General features: G+C 38.5%; 1 pseudogene; it reads left to right on the forward strand.

Annotated features, from left to right (window-relative positions):
• Positions 1 to 3,903: 3,903 nt before the first annotated feature.
• Positions 3,904 to 11,916, forward strand: LOC125171041 (40S ribosomal protein S23-like; annotated as a pseudogene).
• The last annotated feature ends 8,042 nt before the right edge of the window (positions 11,917 to 19,958 follow it).

A 19,958-nucleotide genomic window follows, 5' to 3' on the forward strand; every position in this document is an offset into this window, starting at 1 on the left:
ATTATTTCTCCCTCTTTCCAAGAGCGGAAATTCAGGTGCAAAGAGATGAAATAGTAAGACCACATACCTCATATGTGGAAAGGCTGGGGTTTGAACCCAGGATGGTCTCCAAAAGCTAGCTCATAACCGCTATGCAAAGCTGCCTTCCCATACCTGGGTGTGCCAGTCACCAGCTGGTTGACACTGGACGAGGCATTAAATCTCCCAGAGCTTTCTTATTTGCACAACTTAAGTAATATTTTATAAGGCTTTTGTGAGAATAAATTTAGGTGGCATTTATGGATGAGTGTGTGTATCTACTAATGGGCAGCTCTTGAGGTTTGAGTGGGAGTTTTGAAGAGAGACATCTTAGGTAGTCAAATCCTGCTCACACTTCCCCATGGCACCAAGGATCACAAAACCACAGGGGACCGTGTGGTGATGGAGAGCAAGCATGTGTCTAGCACCTACCTCAGTGCTTGGCCCAGACTGGGTGCCCATTAAATGTCTGCTGGATGAATTGATTCAGCATCCGTGTTACTTGCGATTCAGATGCAGCAGGAGAAATAGTTTCTCACCTCCAGAAACTGAGTCCTAAACACAAGGAGACAAGGCAACAGAAAATAAAATAGTTTAATATGTGAGCGAGAGTCAGGAAGGCAGTTGGAAAAGGACTCTGGGCACTGAATCTTGGAGGATACCTGGGAGTCCGTTATGTGAAGACAGGAACATGTATAGAGATCAGTATGTTCAAAGGCACTTGGACATGAGGTCATTGTAAGAAGTACAAATTGTTCTGTGAGGACAGAACATGTGGTGAGTAGTGAGGAGTGGTGAGGTGTGGTCCTAACTCTGAATGCTGCCCTGAGGAATTGGGATTGCATCCTGAGGGTAATGTGTGGAGCCTGGACCTTAATACAGGCAATGTCAAGAGCACATTTCCATTTTGGAAAATTTAGTGTGCAGTATGGTTGGATTAGGAAGAGGTTGAATATAGAAGTTAAAGGGTTATGATAGTAGAAAAGACATTTAGCTATTGCAGCAGGGATGGGGAGGTGGAAATGGATTTTAACTGTATTTAGGAGGTGGAGTTAATTGGACATAAAGTCAGGTTACAAAGAAAAGGAGGAATGCTGTCTAAGGTACCCACTTCATTTGAGCAATTACATATATGGTGGTTCCATTTATAATACTAGCTACCATTTATGGAGTGCTTTATTATATACCTGGCATACTGCTTTGCATGCATTATTCCGTTTCATCCTCGTATCAGTCTACAAAGTAGTGATCATCTCCGTTTTATGGATGAAAAAGGTGGGGTTCAGAGCAATTAGGAAGCTTGCCAATATTTCATATGGAGCAAATGGAGTTGGGATTTGAACTCGCTATGTGTCTCCCAAGCCCATGCCATCAGTCACTGTGGCAGGTACAGACACTTCCTGTGCTGAGGGACCAGGAAGAGAAGGTTTGGAGAGGGGACGGGAGAAGATGGTGATCACATGGCATAAGTGTGTTCCCACATAAACCCAACCCGGCAAGTTCTGTGCTGGGTTTTGCTTGCATGGAAGCAGCATTTCTCTTATCTGGGGGTATTGGTGAGTGGGGGGTAGGAGGTGCCAGGAAGGTGCTCCCTATCAGCATCCTGCTGACATCATGGTGCTCTCCTGCCTCCTCCAGAGTAGCTGTTGATAAAAGAGAGATTAAGGAGAAGGATTCTTCAGGTCAGTGTTTCCAGCTTTAGTGGAAATGCCAACAGAAAAAGAGGCCCAGCATCTGAAGCTATAGGCAAGGGAGCCCAGGGCTCCAGGGAGGTAGACACAGCCAACATTTCTTGGTTAAGGACATTACCCCCATAGTCTCCTTTAACTGCTGAAATCAGAGCAAATAAACATGCTGCCACAGCAACCAATAAATACATATTGGTGGAACGGATGTCAGTGAAACGTAAGCAATGAGCTGATAGTTGGTTCTTTTGGCATTTGGCCAATTCAAGAGCCCATTCAGAGCCAATTCAAGAATGTGTGTGAATCCTTGGGTGAGGCAGGCATAATTTCAGAGGCTCCAAGCAGACCTTTCCCCTGTCCCTGTCCTTTTAGCTGCAGAGACCTGCAGCTCTTTATTCTAAACAAGGGCCCACTTACAGCCTCATTAGTCATTTTGTGTCTTTAGGCTCCTTTCTTGTGAACACTTTTTGAGGGAAGGGTGGGAGAGAATACTCCCTGTGCCTGTCAGCTCCAGTGCCTGTCAGCAGGGAGAGGAAGGAAGCCTGACTTGGGAAATGCATGCTAACTGATCAGGGTTTAACCATTATGCTGTTTTTATGCAGTTCAGTACGGGTTGCTCAGTAAATGACGGGCTGATAGAAATTTATTTCACGAATTCATTTATCATTCTTTGCCATAACTTAGGCTAACTAGAGAAAAAAACATATCTGGAACCATGACTTCTCAGTGTCCCTCCGTGTACTTGAACTTCAGCACTGTTAGGAGGGTCATTTATGACTCTACCATCGAAACTCCAACATCTTTGAAGGTACACTGTTGTTACGTGGACACGTTAGTACTTTTGCTTTCTCACCCTATGGCATGTGTTTGTGTACATGGAGGGGTATTGGGCAGGATGGAGAGTGTCAAGAATTAATGGGCATTGCCCAAGAAAATGAATCAGTTGACTACTTAGTGAACACGATCTACCTGGAAGTAAAAATAACTGTGGAGCAGAAAATCTTATTATCACGCATATCATAATTACTATCTGGGACACGAAATGACAAGAATGTGTGCCGTGTCCATTTGGCTACTGGTTTTTCTATTCCCTGCCCCCAGGCAACCTAGGAGGAGTCTCATTCTTTCCCCTTGCAAAAGTGCCAAGGATTTCTGCTTCAGCAGTGATTGGGGGCTCCCCCACCTTGGTGTTTTACTAACCACACCACCCACAGCAAGCCACGAATCTGAGGAGATAGGCAAAGAGTCCAAATCTTCTGGTGGTATTCCCAGGAGCTAGGACATAGGGAATGAACCAATCAGATTATCAACATCAGGCCACATTTGTCCCTTTCCCCCAATCCTTTTTAATTGGGCAAAGTATTTGTCTTAAAATATAGCATGTATGGGGTGCCTGAATGGCTCTGTTGGTTAAGCGTCTGACTCTTGATTTTAGCTCAGGTCATGATCTCACGGTTAGTGAGTTTGAGCCCCGCATTGGGCTCTGCTCTAATGGCACAGAGCCTGGTTGGGATTCTCCCTCTCCTTCTCTCTCTCTTCCCCTCCCGTGCTCTCTCTCTCTCTCTCTCTCTCTCTCAATAAATAAATAAAATAAAAAAAAAATCTAGCAAGTATGATACAAATCAGATACCTAACAATAATATCTATAAAAAAATCATCAAAGAAATCAGTATTTCTGTCCAGCGTTAACAGAGGATTAACATAGCTCCTTTTCCTAAGAGTTCTTTTTCTTTAAACTAGGCAGCAGTAACCAAGGATAGAACAACCATGACCACAACAGTGGTGTTAAAGGTTAAACAACCTTCTACTGCCCTTGTTTATGTTTTATCATCAGGTGAGCCTTCCTTCCCTTCAAAGGCCTGTACAAATGGCTGGCGACTTTCAATCATCAAATCAAAGCCCTTTGTCGCAATCATTTCTTTGGTGTAATGCAAGATATGCTGTGAGTAATTTGATCGGCTCCGTCATTTCCATAATTAGAACAAGAGCAGTCTTCGTGAAGTATGTGCTCATACCATGGTGTGAAGTCACACAGAAGTGAGCGCACAAAGCCCTTAAGTTGTATGGACCTAACATAGCAGCTATTTTTAGAAATAAATTTATTTATTTACTTACTTGTCTGTAGCAGTTTGTCCACCACCCAGCTAGACATCTTTACCTTTCTACTCTCCATTTGGCATATCTCTTGATGACCAATGAAATGCAAGTCAGAGCGTTTCACTTTAAACACATTATTTCGCTGTGTGTTATCTATGTGTGTTATCTATGGGCAGTGAGTGATGGTAGAGACAGAATAGGATATGTAGCCAACCTGTATATAACCTTGGGCAAGGCCAATAAATCCTGTGAGTCTCCGTTTGTTCATCTGTGAAATGGGGGATAAAATAAATGTAAAGTGCCTGGCAGTTGATAGACATTGGCTGTGATTTATTATCCATTTGGAGCTATATGAGCTTGCGTTTATTGTTTGTTACTTTGAAAATCTTCATGGCTGTTTCATGGGCAGTTCCCAGACAATTGTGAAGTTCCTCTGAGGACAACTTTCATTTATTTTACATCACTTCCTAGGTCTTTTGTTAATAGACAGAGGTCTGGCTCACTGGATTCTTCATCATACAATGCTATGGTTGACTGCATTTCATTCTAAATAATTTTCTTCTTTAGACTGAAACCTAGTTACTAGGTTTCTATGTTTGAAGACCCCTAAGCTTAGTTACAGGAGGCCGAAACAGAAAAAGCAGCTCTGGGAGATCCTTTTATTTCCTACATCATTCCTATCCCCTTCTAGCTGAGAAAGCGGAGTTTAACCAGTCCTTCCTGTTGTTCCCACCTCTGTATCTTAGCTCTAAGATCTAGGCCATCTTGGGCAAGTGGACAAAGCTTAGTTTTTGTCTGAAAGGGGGGTGTCCCTTGCTGGGTGTATCTTGCTCAGAGCATTCTAATTTATTTATGGGACTAAAGAGTTGGGTGAAGGGGGTGGAGGGTAGTCTGAAGGCACGTATTTTTAATGTGATTCTGGGTCCGAGTAGCGAGAGCTTCCTGCCCCCAACCGGCCTCTATCCTCCTCATTTACATATTGCTTCCTGGCAGCCAGTCACCAATTATTTAGCTTGATTCCCTCCCATTCCTGAGAAAGGCGCACCTGCTTAAAGCTAACATTTTCGTGACAGGTTTAGGAGATTCAAGTTGGAGTTCTGTTAAGGGATGACTGTGTACCCACATATTCTGGTATAGTCTTTTTTCTTAAAGTATTAACTTGTCATTTTAGAGCTAAACTCTTCCTCCCAACTCCCATTTACAAAATAAGGAATAATCACAGCACTCGATGTATTTCACGGACCCAGCAAGTAATATCTGCTGAGAGGAAAAGTGCTTTTATAAATTCTAGTGTTATTTTTGTTTTAGCTGTTTACATATAACAGCTATACACAATTTTCATGTTCTCGATGTTCTGTGCGGTAGTAAAACTCCTGTTCCCAACACATCTTGATGGCAGTTGCCCAGAAGATTCCTGTTTTGTCTTGTAAGCAGTATCAAGCTTAACAACGGTGAGTTGTTTATAGTAATTCTTTATTTCAATATGGGCTTCTGATGTTTTAAGTTCAGAAAATAGTCTCTGTGCTAATTCTCTAGTCATATGAGGAGTCAAATGAGGAGGCTCATTTCTGATGATTGCTTAATCTTCATCCCCCGGAGAATCTTTGCACCAGAAGAAAAAGTCAAAAGGCATTCCACACCAACTTGTCAGAGCACGTCTCCTTTGCTTTGCTCTTTTTTGCTTTTGCTCTTGAAGTCTTCTGGCATGACTGAAGCCTGGGAAGCAGCATGATTTGAGATGAAAATCCTGTAGTTGTCAGCATTAAATGCTGTAGATGCATTTCTAGCCTCAAAATTATATGGAGATAGAACCTGGTCAGTTCAGGGGTGGCTTGTCCACCTTATCGTAGAGTCTCAAGTTTAGATAAATGGCACCATTTCACACTGTATTGTATCAGATTTTAGGAGAAACATTTCCTTCAGGGTAGAACTTGCCTTCAAATCTATAAACAGCTCACTGTGCCGTAATAATGGGAGAAGACATTTTGCTAAAACACGAGCAACTGAGCCTCTTGTTTTCAAAAAGTAATTAGGAAATCCTCTCCTTTTTCTTTTTATCCTAGTAGATCAAATTTCTGACTGAAAGGAATTGAAAGTTTTGTTTTGCTTTGTTTTACATGCAACTCCCACCGGGAGTTACCAAGTGGAATTTATTCTTTATGTGAGAAGGATAAAGTCACGAGACGAACAGTGAGGGGGCAGAGAGAGGTTTTGAACATATTAGAATATTGAACCCCCAAAACTCAGCTTTTAACATGTTTCAGCAGACCGACTATATGAACAAGAGGTGGTACAACATGGTGGTTAAGAGCACAGACTAGGTTTGTAGTTTGACCCACTTACTGGCTGTGTGACAGCAGGTAAGGTATTTAATCCCTCTGTGCCTCAGTTTCTTTACCTGTAGAATGAGGATAACAGTACCGCCACTACCAATACCTACCTCAGAGGGCTGTTGCAGTGATTAATGACTTAATATTTATAAAGTGCTTAGAATTGTACCTTGGCACATAGGATGTGTAGGCTGCCACTATCACCACAGACGTAGGACTCTTTATTATAAAGACTGAAAGATGGCTTTTCTGTAATTATGCTGGAAGTTCCTTTAGGTCCCGGCTTCCTATCTTATGGTTTTAAATTTATACCAGCATTTCTTCTGTTTTAGTGAATGAAGGCCCAATTCCACCTGAAACCTCAATTCTAACCATTACCTAAAAGCCTGAATTGGTAAGTTATGCACTATATCAGGAAAGTATTTTCCAAGACTCACTTGATGATTAAAGTTAACTGATAAACAAATTGGAGAACAAACAGGTATATTCAATCGTTAAACTACAGTATTTTTTGGATCATGGTAAGAGTGTGTTGTAATTATATACATGCCAGCTTGTAATTCTCAGTGTGTGTGATTATTTGATCGGTCCGTGTCTTCCGAATTAGACTTTAAACTCCACGAGGAAAGGTACTGTGTTTTGCTTACCATTAAATTTTAGCAACCAGTGTCTGATGTATAGTAGGCATTCAAAAGTAGTTGTCAAATGTATGAATGAATGAATGAATGCATGGCTTGGTAATTACCAAATGATACTTTGAAAGCCATTGTATTTATATAATAGACTCCTAAGAAATTCACATGTAGTTACTAGGGTTATTCATACTGTTAGTGTTTCTAATAAGAAAATAGAAGGCTGACAGAGAAAGTAAAGTACAGAGAAATTCATTAATTCAGCAAAGAGGTGGACTTGAGGATGAGCTTCCAGTCTTCTGAGTCCCAGTGTGGGTATCTTTCCACTAAGATGAAAAGGAGAATCAAGAAATGCCACCTTCTTTCCCTCTTCAATCTTTTTCTTACTTCTCCCCTATAATCATTCCATGACTTGTGTTCTATAGATGCGGAAGGAAGAAAGGAGAAAACCTTGAGACGTTTGGTTAGTACTCTCCTTCTGGAAGGAAAGTAGACATCAAAGTACAGAATTGCTACATACCTATGACGCACAGCCCTGTCTCTTAGGGCCCAAGTCCTGTGACAGTTTCTGACATTCTGATAAAGTTAGAGTATGCTGCTGGCCCCCAGGCAGGTGGCTCCAACGTCAAAGGGTTGGTATCAGCAGTGACAATTTAAAATGAATGTGCCATTTTCCTAAAAAATTACCATGTAGGCAAATGTATAACTTTTTATTTAGCTCCTGAAAATACTGTACATAGAAAGACATTCTTAACCATCTGGAAACTATTTTGAGGAAATTAAAGTTTAGGAGCTCAACTATATCAGTGATTCCCTCTTGCCTTTATTATTTTTATTATTTCCCTGTTGCCTTGCCCTTAAATCAGGTCTTAAAACTTGTTTCCTATAAAATAGCTTCCAACAAATTTGTGAGTCAAACTCTTTGCCCTTTCTCCTCTTTGACTTTCAGACATTCTTCTGGTTTTGTTCCAAGTTACGTGTATGTATCATAGACATAAATGTTCTTTCTTTTTTCTTTTCTTTTCTTTTTTTTTTTTTGTACTCTTAGCACATGTGGAGATGATTTAGTTTCTGAAAGAAAATTCTTTGGACACCTACTTTTTACAAAATCCAAATCCTGTGGAATCAGAGTGAGGTTTTTCTGTCTCAAAGTGTAAACCAGAAGTATAATCAAACAAAAATTTTAAAACATCAAATTAGGCCATTAGAGCAATGTTCTCTATCACTAAGATGAGAATTTAATGTTAGACAACTTACAGTAATTACTATTACTCCATGCACAACTCTACCCAGTTTGGTTATGTCACATGGAGATGTGATTATCTGTTGGACCTGTTGGCTCCCTGGTTTCAGTTCAGCCTCTGTGCTGGATTAAGTTTCCATGAAACCATGATTAACTAAAATGCTTCAGGAATGATGACTTGTGTTTCACTTAATTTTTTTTGGTTAGCTGAAGTTTAACCAGAAAATGTTTGGCTTAAATCCTTGCTTAAAAACGTTCTAAAATCATTTCATTTTCTTGCACCAAAAGGATAGCACAGTGGAAGAGTCTGTCATTGGTAGTTAAAAATATTACAAGTCCCATGGGGTCATTTTCTGATTATTAGAAAATGTTCCAGATGGAGGGAGACCTGAGAGGTTGAAGTGAACATGGAAATTAGTTAAAAACTAGACCCCTGGGGTCAAATAGCTGGTTACCTCTATTTTTAAAGAATGGACAATAAACTACTATTTGTTGAGCACCTTCTATTTATTTGCCAGGGCTTAGACTCTCCAATTCAGGAGCCCAGTTATGGTGGAGGAGAAAGGAATATGCTTACCAATAATGACTGCACAATGTGATAAGTGCTTAAGAAAGTATGCAGCAAGTGCTGTTGTAGCACAGAGCAGGGAACTACTGATGGCCCGAGGAAGTCAAAGACCTCATCATGGGGCAGATGACGGTCTGGGTCTTGACACATGCTTAGGAGTTAAGTGAAGAGGAGGTGGGGCATCCTTGGCCGAGGGAGCAGACTTTGAAATAGAGATGTAAATGAGAAATATCTGTCTAGGGACTGGTGTGTATGCCTGTGTGTCAGGGCAGGGAGATGAGTCTGCACAGCAGGCTGGGGGAGACTATAAAGGGCCATTTATAGAATTCAAGTGCTATTTTATAAGTAACATATAATAGTGGAGTTAAACAATCTGATTTGTGTTTTAGAAAGTTACCCTGGCAAAGGTGGGAAAGAGCATTAGAAGGAGGAAGAGACTATTTTGATGAACTCATTACTATTTCTAAAAAATCTTTTACTGTTTTACTGTTTTACTGACCTGAATTATAGTTTGAAACATTATTTTACCTTTAAGTAGGAAAACATTTCTCTTTTCTTCTCTCATTTAGGTTCTCATAATATTCTCTCATAATATTATTCTCTCATAATATTATTATGATCTTCCCTTTGAATATTGAGAAACTGAGGCACGATGGCCATGTCACTTCCTCAAGGTTCTGAATGGAATCCATTGAGAAATTGACTCAAAGCCAGGTCTCAAAGTTTTTTCCAGCAATTGCTAGACCACACTCCCCACTATTACAGCATATTTATGATATAATTAACTTTCGGAAAGCCATATGGCTTTTGTTACAAAGACTAAAGGAATGTGCTTTTCATAACGAATGGCATATGGCCTCCAATAGCTCTTTGCTTGCATGTTTTAACAAAATGAACATGTACATAAATTAGATGCCTCAGGTCAGTTAGCAAACTGAGGTTGATTTTCTCCTGCTCTCCCTAATTACAATTGCATTTCTAACAAATATGAAGGAGTTTTTTTGGCAGCCTGTGGGTGTAAACATGCATAGTGTGGCTCAGATAATCCTTTTCTCCGATGGCATTGCCCCTTTAAAGAGTCAGCATTTGTCTCTTAGTCACGGTGGAGTGTGCAGAAATAGGTGCATTTCTGATGAAGCTGCATGCTTTTAGAAGAGTGGGAAAACTAGTTGACTTGAATGATACAGTAGGCAGAAGGAACAGCCGAATGAGAACCACTGAGCTGAAAGTTGACATTTCCCTTTCGCCATTTTAAGTGACGCAGGGTTGATAGATACATGATAGATGCTCACGTGCGGAACTAATTTAATAGCAGTTAATCGAGAGTGCTCACACTTAATCTCCCCGATATTTAGAAGCCTTTCTATTTTAAGTAACATGCCTTAAAGTTCTGCCCTCTTAGTTCACACTGTGTCTCATCCTATTGTTGATTTAGCAGGTTTTCTGGTAGAGTCTGAGAATGAGCTCCTTGCAACTTTCACATTATCGTATTACAGTATTCACCACTGATTATTTGTACTCAAGGTCAATGACATTATCTCATTGGAATTCCCTGGACTCTGAATTCATAAGATAGTCCAAAATGCTCTTGTCTGTAATGGAAAAATACAGCACAATTACTGTAAGTCAGTTGGTTCATAAAGGATCTGCGTTTTAAATGTAGCTACTAATCCTGTTGGCAAATCGCTTACTTTTTTTTTTTTTTAGTGCTTGTGTTTATATTATAGTAATAATTCAATTTTTTGTTAATTAAGAGGAAGTATATCAGCAATAAAAGGAAATTTAAAATAAAAACATTTTTTAAGGAACTAAAGTAAATAAGTAAAAATACATTTTAATTAATGTTAAAATATTTAAACCCTTTTATTCAAAACCTTAATTTCCTAAGAGCAAACCCCACATAATTTAAGATAATTTATTCATGAAGAATAAAACAAATATGTTAAATAATAAATTAAACTTTAGGTCTGTCTTTTTCCCATCTAAAATGACTCCCTCAAATCTTGTTCATACAAAAGGAAAGCGCCTTTAACTTGTGTTTTAATTCCTCTTATATTTACTATAATATGTATTCCTTTTTTGGACAAGTTATAGCTTCTCCTTTCATAAAATAATATCTTCCATTATGTTATAATTACAAACTGTGGACTCATAGGATCAATGAATCATAGGGCTGGATAGAATGAGCCTTCAGCAATCATTCCTGCCCCCAGGACATCTCTAAACCATGAATTGAATAACAAGGTGAGTAAGAGACACCTCTAGTCAGAAATATGGCTTTAGCTAGATGAAGAAAAAAGGTAAACCGGGGAACTCTTTTCCTCTTTAGCAAAAATACTTCTTCTTTCCTTTTTTTTTTTCCCAAAGTGTACTCACCCTGAGCTGATATTATTAGGCTAATAATCCCACGAAAAAACTTGTTGTGTGTGAAAGTGTGGAATCATTTAGACTTACTTCTTATTTGAGAATTGAATACTAGGATCTGTAAGACTCCAGACAGTGATGTTTGAGAATGAACGATTCTGCCCCTATCTGTTTAACCATCATTTATTGCATGACTGCAAAATATAAACAACAGTATGAGGGTACAAGATTTCTAAACAAATTATTGCTGCATAATCTATAGAAAGCTGAAAAAAAACAATTTGGAAGAGAAACATAACACAAGTCAGTTGGAGGTTGGAAGAAAATATTCTTTTCTTAACTGCCACGATTCACTCCTGTTAAGGCCACGCCCATCTTGCTTAGAGGCTTAGCTTAGCCTCTCCATCTTGCTTAGCAGGTGGAGATAGTTGTATTAGAGAACATGCTTCCAGACACTGAGCAGTATGGCTGTCTGTGTAGAGAAGTTTAGGACCGACCAAACATGGACACAAAACAAGAGACCTGGTGTCTCTTTTGCTCAGGCCCATGGTGCTGGAAGGAGGGGCAAGTGTCACAGTCTTCCTACTGCCAAGAAGCTCCGTAGCCTCCAATGCGATCAGAAGTGGCATGGTCAACAGTACAAGAAAGCCCATTTGGGCACAGCCCTGAAGGCCAGCCATTTTGGAGGTGCTCCCCATGCAAAGGGAATTGTGCTGCAAGAAGTGGGGGTTGAAACCAAACACCAAATACTGCCATCAGGAAGTATGTCAGGGTCCAGCTGATCAAGAATGGCAAAAACACAATCACAGCCTTTCTACCCTATGATGGTTGTTTGAATTTTATTGAGGAAAGCAATGAAGTTCTGGTTGCTAGATTTGGTCACAAAGGTCGTGCTGTCGGTGACATTCCTGGAGTTTGCTTTAAGGTTGTCAAAGTAGCCAGTGTGCCTCTTTTGGCTTTATACAAAGGCAAGAAGTAAAGACTAAGATTATAAGTTTTGATGGTGAATATATGACTGTAATAAATTATCATATGCCAAAAAAAAAAAAAAAAAAAAAGAGAGACCTGGCTCACTAGAATTATTTTGAATACTTGGGTTAATTTGAATTTTATAGTCTAAAAAGGGTATGATTTGCAAAGACATAAACAACTTGTTTCTCCAGATTTTCAAATCCTGTGCCAAATTACTTAAACAAACAAATATGGTTGTAATATAGATAGGGGAAATGGCAAGACCAATCATGGCTGGCTTCAAAGGAAAATGGATCTTGTCCCTTGAAGATTTATTTTGTTCTGTTGAGTACCGTATTGGGTCTGAATATATTAAGGTGGCCTTAGTATGAATTTTTTGAATGTTAGACATGCAGAGAGCTGAGCTCAAGTTGGGAAGAGAGAAGAAAAGAGAGGGAGAGGAGGAAAGTAGCCAAGGAAGCAGTTGTGATGCTGGATAACTACAGAGGGTGAGGGCAGTGAGGGAAAATTCCCAGGTATCGGGGTGACTGAAGAATCCTTAGGAGCAAGAATGTTTTATATGTGATGAGAATGTTTGCGTTTCTGCAGTTGTAAATGATTCCAACTCCTCAGCCTTTAGTAAAGTCTGTCATAAGTGTTTGTGCTTTGTGGGCTTCTTTTTGTTTTCAGATTGAAAATTATGGGAAAGGCCTCATTCCACGTGGTGTGGGATAGGGTGAGCACAAGCAGGAAGAGCCATCACATGAACAAATTAAGCAGAAGCAGGCATTCAGAGGCAAGGAAGCCCTGAAAACATACCAACAACAGCTTCCTCCTCCCCGCCCCCACCCCCCCGCCCCCAAATGTGTAGAACTTTTGGAGAGGACTTTGGTCTTCTACAACCCATGGGATGTTTGAATCAAGGAGGAAGTAGATTCCAGCTGATATTTGGGTTACATCAATATGGCCTGAAATGATTATAATTAACTAAGGGAGGAAGTAGAGGTGAAAAAATTTGATTTCTTGGGCTTCACTTTCTATTGTAGTCTTAATTATTGGTAGCACGTGATGCTGTTGGCATTTTCTTCTACAAACGTACCAGTCTTTAGCATTTATTTTGATTTTTCAAGTCAAGTTCAAGCTAGTCAGTTATGCATCTGGTAAACCAAAAGATATTGCTGAAATCTGTGGCAACCGTTTTGAAACTATTTTGTGCATTTGCATTTATTGGAAGTGTAATTATAGGCTGTCTTGCTTTGTAGCATTCCAAATGGCGTGCAGGGGAATTTGTTTGTATGTGGAAATATTTATATGAAGTAGTGCTGTATGTGGCTTGAAGACTGGCATCTACATGTTTGAAGATGCCCACATTTTTTTGGCTTATCATCACTAGTAAATAATGGCCATGGGCCATAGTGAAAAAGTATCAATGACCCATTGCTTGAACTTCCTTTGAAAAGGGCAAATTTCTGTTTTCTCCAACAGAGATCCATGGGGGATGGGAAGGGGGGGGAAGTTACAGAGAGGGAAGGAGGCAAACCATAAGAGACTTAAATACTGAGAACAAACTGAGGGTTGATGGGAGGTGGGGGAGACAGGAAAGTGGGTGATGGGCTTTGATGGGAAAGTGGGTGATAGGTGATGGGCTTTGAGGAGGGCACCTGTTGGGGAGAGCACTGGGTGTTGTATGGAAACCAATCTGACAATAAATTACATTAAAAAAATAAAAATAAATTAAAAAAATAAAATAAAAGGGAAAATTTCACAACTGTCTAAAATGAAGATGAATCTAAAACTTAACTTGTTTATGTTAAGTTAAAGTTGTTGTTTATGTACTTCGATTATGCTACATTGTTAGAAAAATTGCACATAATTGGAAGAGAGAGAGAAAAAAAGATGGGCAAAGAAAAGCAGAGATGTTGTAAGATAATGGCATGGATAACATGCTTAATTCTTTGTTGGGGAAGTCTCTCATACCCTATTTTTAACAGATATGCCTTGCTCTGCCATATCTTGATATTCTAATAGGGTCTTAAGGGAAAATTTATTTGATGGAGCAACTCCTATAAGGTATATCTCACCATTTGAGAACCTTCCAGAAAAAACTGAAGTGTATAAGCAGAACAAGTGCCTTGACTGCTTATCTACATTTAGCCATAACTATGCTATTCTAATGGTTATGGGAAAGGATAAGGGCCAAGTTCTTGTCTGACTTTGAATCTAGTCGAGTCCTTACATGCTATGAAGCTTCAGGGCAAAGCTTAATTTTCCCAAGACTCATAGAACCTACTGTTTAGTGATACAAAATTATATTTCTGCTTAAAAAAAAAACACAGTTGAACTGATTTCATAAAAATCTAAAATTGAAGCCAAATATTAGGTGATTTTAATCCAAACAAATATAACTCATAAAAACCTAAAATTTGTTGTATTAAATTTGGAAACTATATCTTTTGTTACTTTTCAAGGTGAGTCTGGGAACTATTTAGACCACATAAAGTCACCTTGTTCCAGGCTTTGGAGACCACCTCATTCTGTTGCTTACAAGATCCTAAGTATGTTCTCAAAAATCTGTTCTCATCTCATGTTATCCAACCTTTATTATTAGAAGGGTGCGTGCGTGCGTGTGTGTGTGTGTGTATAAAACTATTTTATACTTCCCCTTATTGAACTTCATCTTCCTAAATTGGGCCTCTTTCCTGTAAGCATTTGGGGGCATTCTCATTTCTTCCAACTTATTATTTAATTCTTCCCAGACTGTTGACATTCACAAAATAGCAAGAATACCATGTACAAATGTAATCATTGATGAAATGGTGATGTGGGTAGGATAAGTAAATCCTATAGCATGGCACTGGTGCCCTCCCTCTAGGGCAATATGGGTTGGTTAATCATCACTCTATGGGCACAGTTGTTCAGCCAGTTTAAAAATTATTTATTCAAGAAATATTTATTGAGTGCTCCCTGTGAGCCAGGTTTTATGCTCGGTGTTGGAAACGATGAATGATACTGTTCCTGACCTTCAAGCACCTCAACAGCACAAAAGGCACGGGAATGAAGAGTTGGTATGAAGTGTGATAGTGTCAGAGGTATACATTAGGTATACATAAGAGACTAAGACCCTGCCTAGTATTGTCTGAAAGAATAAACTAAAGAATAAATTGGTGCAGCCACTGTGGAAAACAGTATGGAGGTTCCTTGAACAATTAAAAATAGAAATACCATGTGATCCAAATCCAACTACTAAGTATTTACCCAAAGAAAATGAAAATACTAATTTGAAAAGATATATGCACCTCTATGTTTATTGCAGTATTATTTACAATAGTCAAGGTATGGAAGTAACCTAAGGGTTCATTGATAGATGAATGAATAAAGAAGTTGTGATACACACACACACACACTAAAATGAAATATTATACAATGGAATAATATATATTATTGCAATGAAATATATATGAAGTGTATATATATAAACAGTGATGTCAATCAAACATCACTGTTTATATATATACACTTCATATATATTTCATTGCAATAATATATTACATATATATATATATATATATATAGAGAGAGAGAGAGAGAGAGAGAGAGAGAGGAATATTACACTGCCATAAAGAAGGATGGGGTCTTGCCATTTGTGACAGCATGGATGGATCTAAGGGGTATTATACTAAGTGAAATAAGTCAGAATGAGAAGGACAGATACCATGTGATTTCACTCATATGTGGAATATAAAAAACAAAACAAATGAATAAACAAACAAAAACAGAATTAGACCTATAAATATAGAGAAAAAACTGATGGTTGCTAGAGGGAAGGGGGAGGATGGGTGAAATGGTTGAAGGGGAGTGGGAGATACAGCCTTCTAGGTATGGAGTGAGTAAATCATGGGAATAAAAGGTACAGCATAGAGAAATTAGTCAGTGGTATTGCGATAGTGTTGTATGGTGACAGATGGTAGCTACACTCGTGGTGGGCTCAACATAACATATAGAAATGTTGTATCACTATGTTGTACATCTGAATGTAACATTGTGTATCCACTATATACCACAAGAAATTAAAAAAAGAATAAACTGGGGAGAGTAAGAACTTTCTGTATTTGTTCAAAATGTATTCCACTTATTGTATAAATTTTAGAAACACTTAATCACATTACCAAGGAAATCCTATCAGAATGTTGACTGTAATTGCATTGAACCTTTAATTTTATAAATTCAATATTCTTACCTAGAACTATGATATAGCTCTCACTTAATTCCCATGTATTTTAAAATGATGAGTTTTAGGTATATTGTTTTTTGTTGGTCCTGAGAATAGAACTTTTTTCATACTTTATAAATGCTTTTTTTGTGTGTTTCCAAGAAATCTGTGGGTCTTGACTACTTTATACCCGTTTTTCAGTTGGATTCTATGAAGACTGATTTCTAAATCAAAGTCTTTAAGTGCGGATAATGATAATTTAATCCTTTTTAAAGAATGTCCTAGTTGTGTATTTCATCACACTCCAGATCTTTTAAAATATTGTAATATAAACACTTGCCATTAGTCACATTCGCTTGCATTTCAAACACCTACGTACGGTCCAGCTTCCCAGGATACTTAAGCAGACTTAAATTTCAGCAGGAAGTAGAGATAGGCAGTTTTGTACCTCACATCCCATGGAAATGCAGCTTTCTCCTTTTCCAAGATGTGCTTACTGCTTAGTGATATCACAGATGTTATTGACATTTTACTTTTTTTTTTAAATATAAGACACATAATTGGAAAATTTAAAAATTATTGAAACTAAGAATAGATATAAGAGTGAGAAAATATGGAGTGTAAAAATATGGAGAAACTCTTTCATGAGACCAGTTTATGATGGAGGTGATGTAATTCACAAATGCTTCATCAGGGATACATATGGATGTTAGCAGAGTTATGTAATCTTGATCAACAGATATGACACGTGGTTCTGTCCTATCATACGTTCTTTTCCATCTATGCCCCTATTTCCTGAAATAGGACTCACTGTAATGGCAGTAGCAGGCATCCTTATTTTAGTTTTTCAAACATGGAGGGATATGTACATATTTACATTTTAGAAAGGTCACACTGATGGCATGGTGAAGGATGAATAGAGGTAGACAGAACTGACAAGAGTCTGTCTGGTTAGGGACTGAAGTAATATTGTAAAATAAGAAGTAGAGCACATCTCTGAGGTGTGAGGAGGTAGAATCAGTTTTTCTGACTGGGTGACTAAGAGGCCTGTGATACTAATATTGGGACCAGAAGAAGAGAAGCAGGTATGGGAGAGGAGATAGTGGGTTCAGCTGTGCGCCCTTTGGGTTTGAGATGCCTGTGTGATACCAAGTAGCGATGGTAGCAGACTGAAACTTTGTAACCATTAAACAATACGACCCCCCCCCCCCATTTTCCCTTACCCCGAACTCCTGGCAGACACCATTTTATTTTCTGTCTCCATGAATTTGACTACTCTAAGCACCTCATATAAGTGAATCATACAATATTTGGCACTTTCTGTCTGGCTTATCGCAATAGGCATAATGTCTTCAAGGCTTATCCATGCTCTAGCATATTAAAGAATTCCCTTCCTTTTATTTAAAAAAATTTTTTTTTCAACGTTTTTTATTTATTTTTGGGACAGAGAGAGACAGAGCATGAACGGGGGAGGGGCAGAGAGAGAGGGAGACACAGAATCGGAAACAGGCTCCAGGCTCTGAGCCATCAGCCCAGAGCCTGACGCGGGGCTCGAACCCACGGACCGCGAGATCGTGACCTGGCTGATGTCGGACGCTTAACTGACTGTGCCACCCAGGCGCCCCTCCCTTTCTTTTAAAGGTTGAATAATATTCTGTTGTATGTATTTGCCACATTTGGTTATCCATTCATCTGTCAGTGGCCACTTGGGTTGCTTCCACCTTTTGGCTATTGTGAATAATGCTACTGTAAACATTGGTGTACAAATATCTGTTCTGGATCTTTGCTTTCAATTCTTCTGGGTCTATACCCAGAAGCAGAAGTGTTGGATTATATAACAATTCTATGTTTAATTTCTTGAGGAACTGCCATGCTGTTTTCCACAAGAACTGTACCATTTTACTTTCCACCAGCAATGCATAAGTATTCCAATTTCTTCACATTCTCAGTGACACTTGTTATTTTCTGTTATTTATTTATTTATTTATTTATTTATTTATTTATTTATTTATTTGTTTATTTATTTAATAGCCATCCTAAGGGGTGTGAAGTGGTACCTCATTATGATTTTGATTTGCATTTCCCTAATGATTAGTGATGTTGAGCATCTTGCCATGTGTCTGTTGGCCACTTGTATATCTTCTTTGGAGAAATGTCTATCTGAGTCCTTTGCCCATTTTTAAAACATGGTTATTTATTTTGAGAGAGAGAGCGAGAGAGAGAGAGAGAGCGCGCACATGGGAGGGGGGCAGAGAGAGAGAATCCCAAGTGGGTTCCACGCTACCAGCACAGAGTCTGATGTGGGGGCTTGATCCCATGGACCATGAGATCACGACGTAAGCTGAAATTGAGTGTGATGACTGAGTCACCCAGGTACCCCTGCCCATTTTTTAATAAGGTTGTTTTTGTTGTTGTTGTTACTGAGTAGTAAAGAAGATTTACAGTCCCTAAGGAGAGGGATCAAATTCTGGTCATTCACAGAATTTTGATTTCCATTATTTGCAACAAACAACCTTATTCCTTTAGAAAACAGCATATGAAAAGTTGAATTAAAATATGATTAAGTGGAACTCATTTTAGGTACATTTGGCAAAGATCTAATATTTCTAGCTATCTTTGCCTAGCCAGATGCTTGAGATAATTTTTCCACAAAATGAATCAATGCGTATATCTGTTTTGTCCACATTCATAACTATTTCTGAACTCACTCAGAAGTTCTAAGAACTACTGCAGACTCTCGTCTTGTCTACAAAAATACCAGATAAATATATACAAATGACAGTGTTTTTCCATTTTCAGGATATATTTGGCATTAAATTCAAGACAAAAGAAGACACAGACTTTAGCTTGTGGTTTGAGTCCCCCAACCCTCACGAAGGTATTTGTTGCCATTGCTCTATGCACATCTGAATCTGTTTATAATTTGAGAATAGAGGTGAGAAAGAATGTTGTTTTTCTATTTTGTGACATTTTTGTGGTGGTGTAGATATTTTTATTAAATCCAGCCATGAAATTTCCTTTTTCTGAAGAGATAACACATGAAGTATTTTAAGAGTAAACTATTTAACTAACTACGCTTATATGCGCTAAATAAATCTGCACTCAATTGTTTGTAATTGGTTTAGCTGGCTGATTTGTGGGCAATAAATTTTAATAGATTTCTATGATATTCAGCTATTTCTACATCAACAAAAGGAACCATATTATTTTAAGATGCCCCAGAGTATAAAGTAGTGTTTATAGAGGCACTCAGTAAAATGCTGCTTTGTAAATGTCCTAAAATCATTTTCATATGTTATCATTTATTTATTCCCAAGCAGATTGTAAGCAACTCAAAGGAGCTGTTTTTAATCCCATTTTATTGCATAATATAATGGTCTTCGTACAGTGATAGCTAAATAAATGTTGCTGACTGATTGATCTGGCACTAACTGAAACTCTTTTATTGGCTATTCAGAAGTTGTTTTAAATTTGGGGTGGAAGGAAAAGAGACTTTAAAATGTATAGTATTTCTGTTAGATAACTAATGCTTTAATGCTTTCTGAGGATTTCAAATATAATGGGTGAGTAGACCCATGGGTTCTATGTTGTAAGCATTCCGAATTGCTCTTTGTCCATATCCTATCCAGTTTTATTTACCATAACATTAATGAAATCAACTTTCATCAGCCTGTGGCAGACAATTCTATTTTTAAAATTCACTTGCTCTTCTTATGCTATACTCTGAGTTTTTCTTAGTGGCATCTGCAGTTTTGTCCCTGCCACGGCACTTGGTTAGAGCTGGGAAAATCTTCAGTCTAATAAGGTTGGGAGATCACTTTTCTCACCTCTTATAACTTGGAGAGAACCAGCTGTTTCTG

This window comes from Prionailurus viverrinus, chromosome B4, assembly GCF_022837055.1.
Source record: "Prionailurus viverrinus isolate Anna chromosome B4, UM_Priviv_1.0, whole genome shotgun sequence".
Classification (NCBI taxonomy): Eukaryota; Metazoa; Chordata; class Mammalia; order Carnivora; family Felidae; genus Prionailurus; species Prionailurus viverrinus.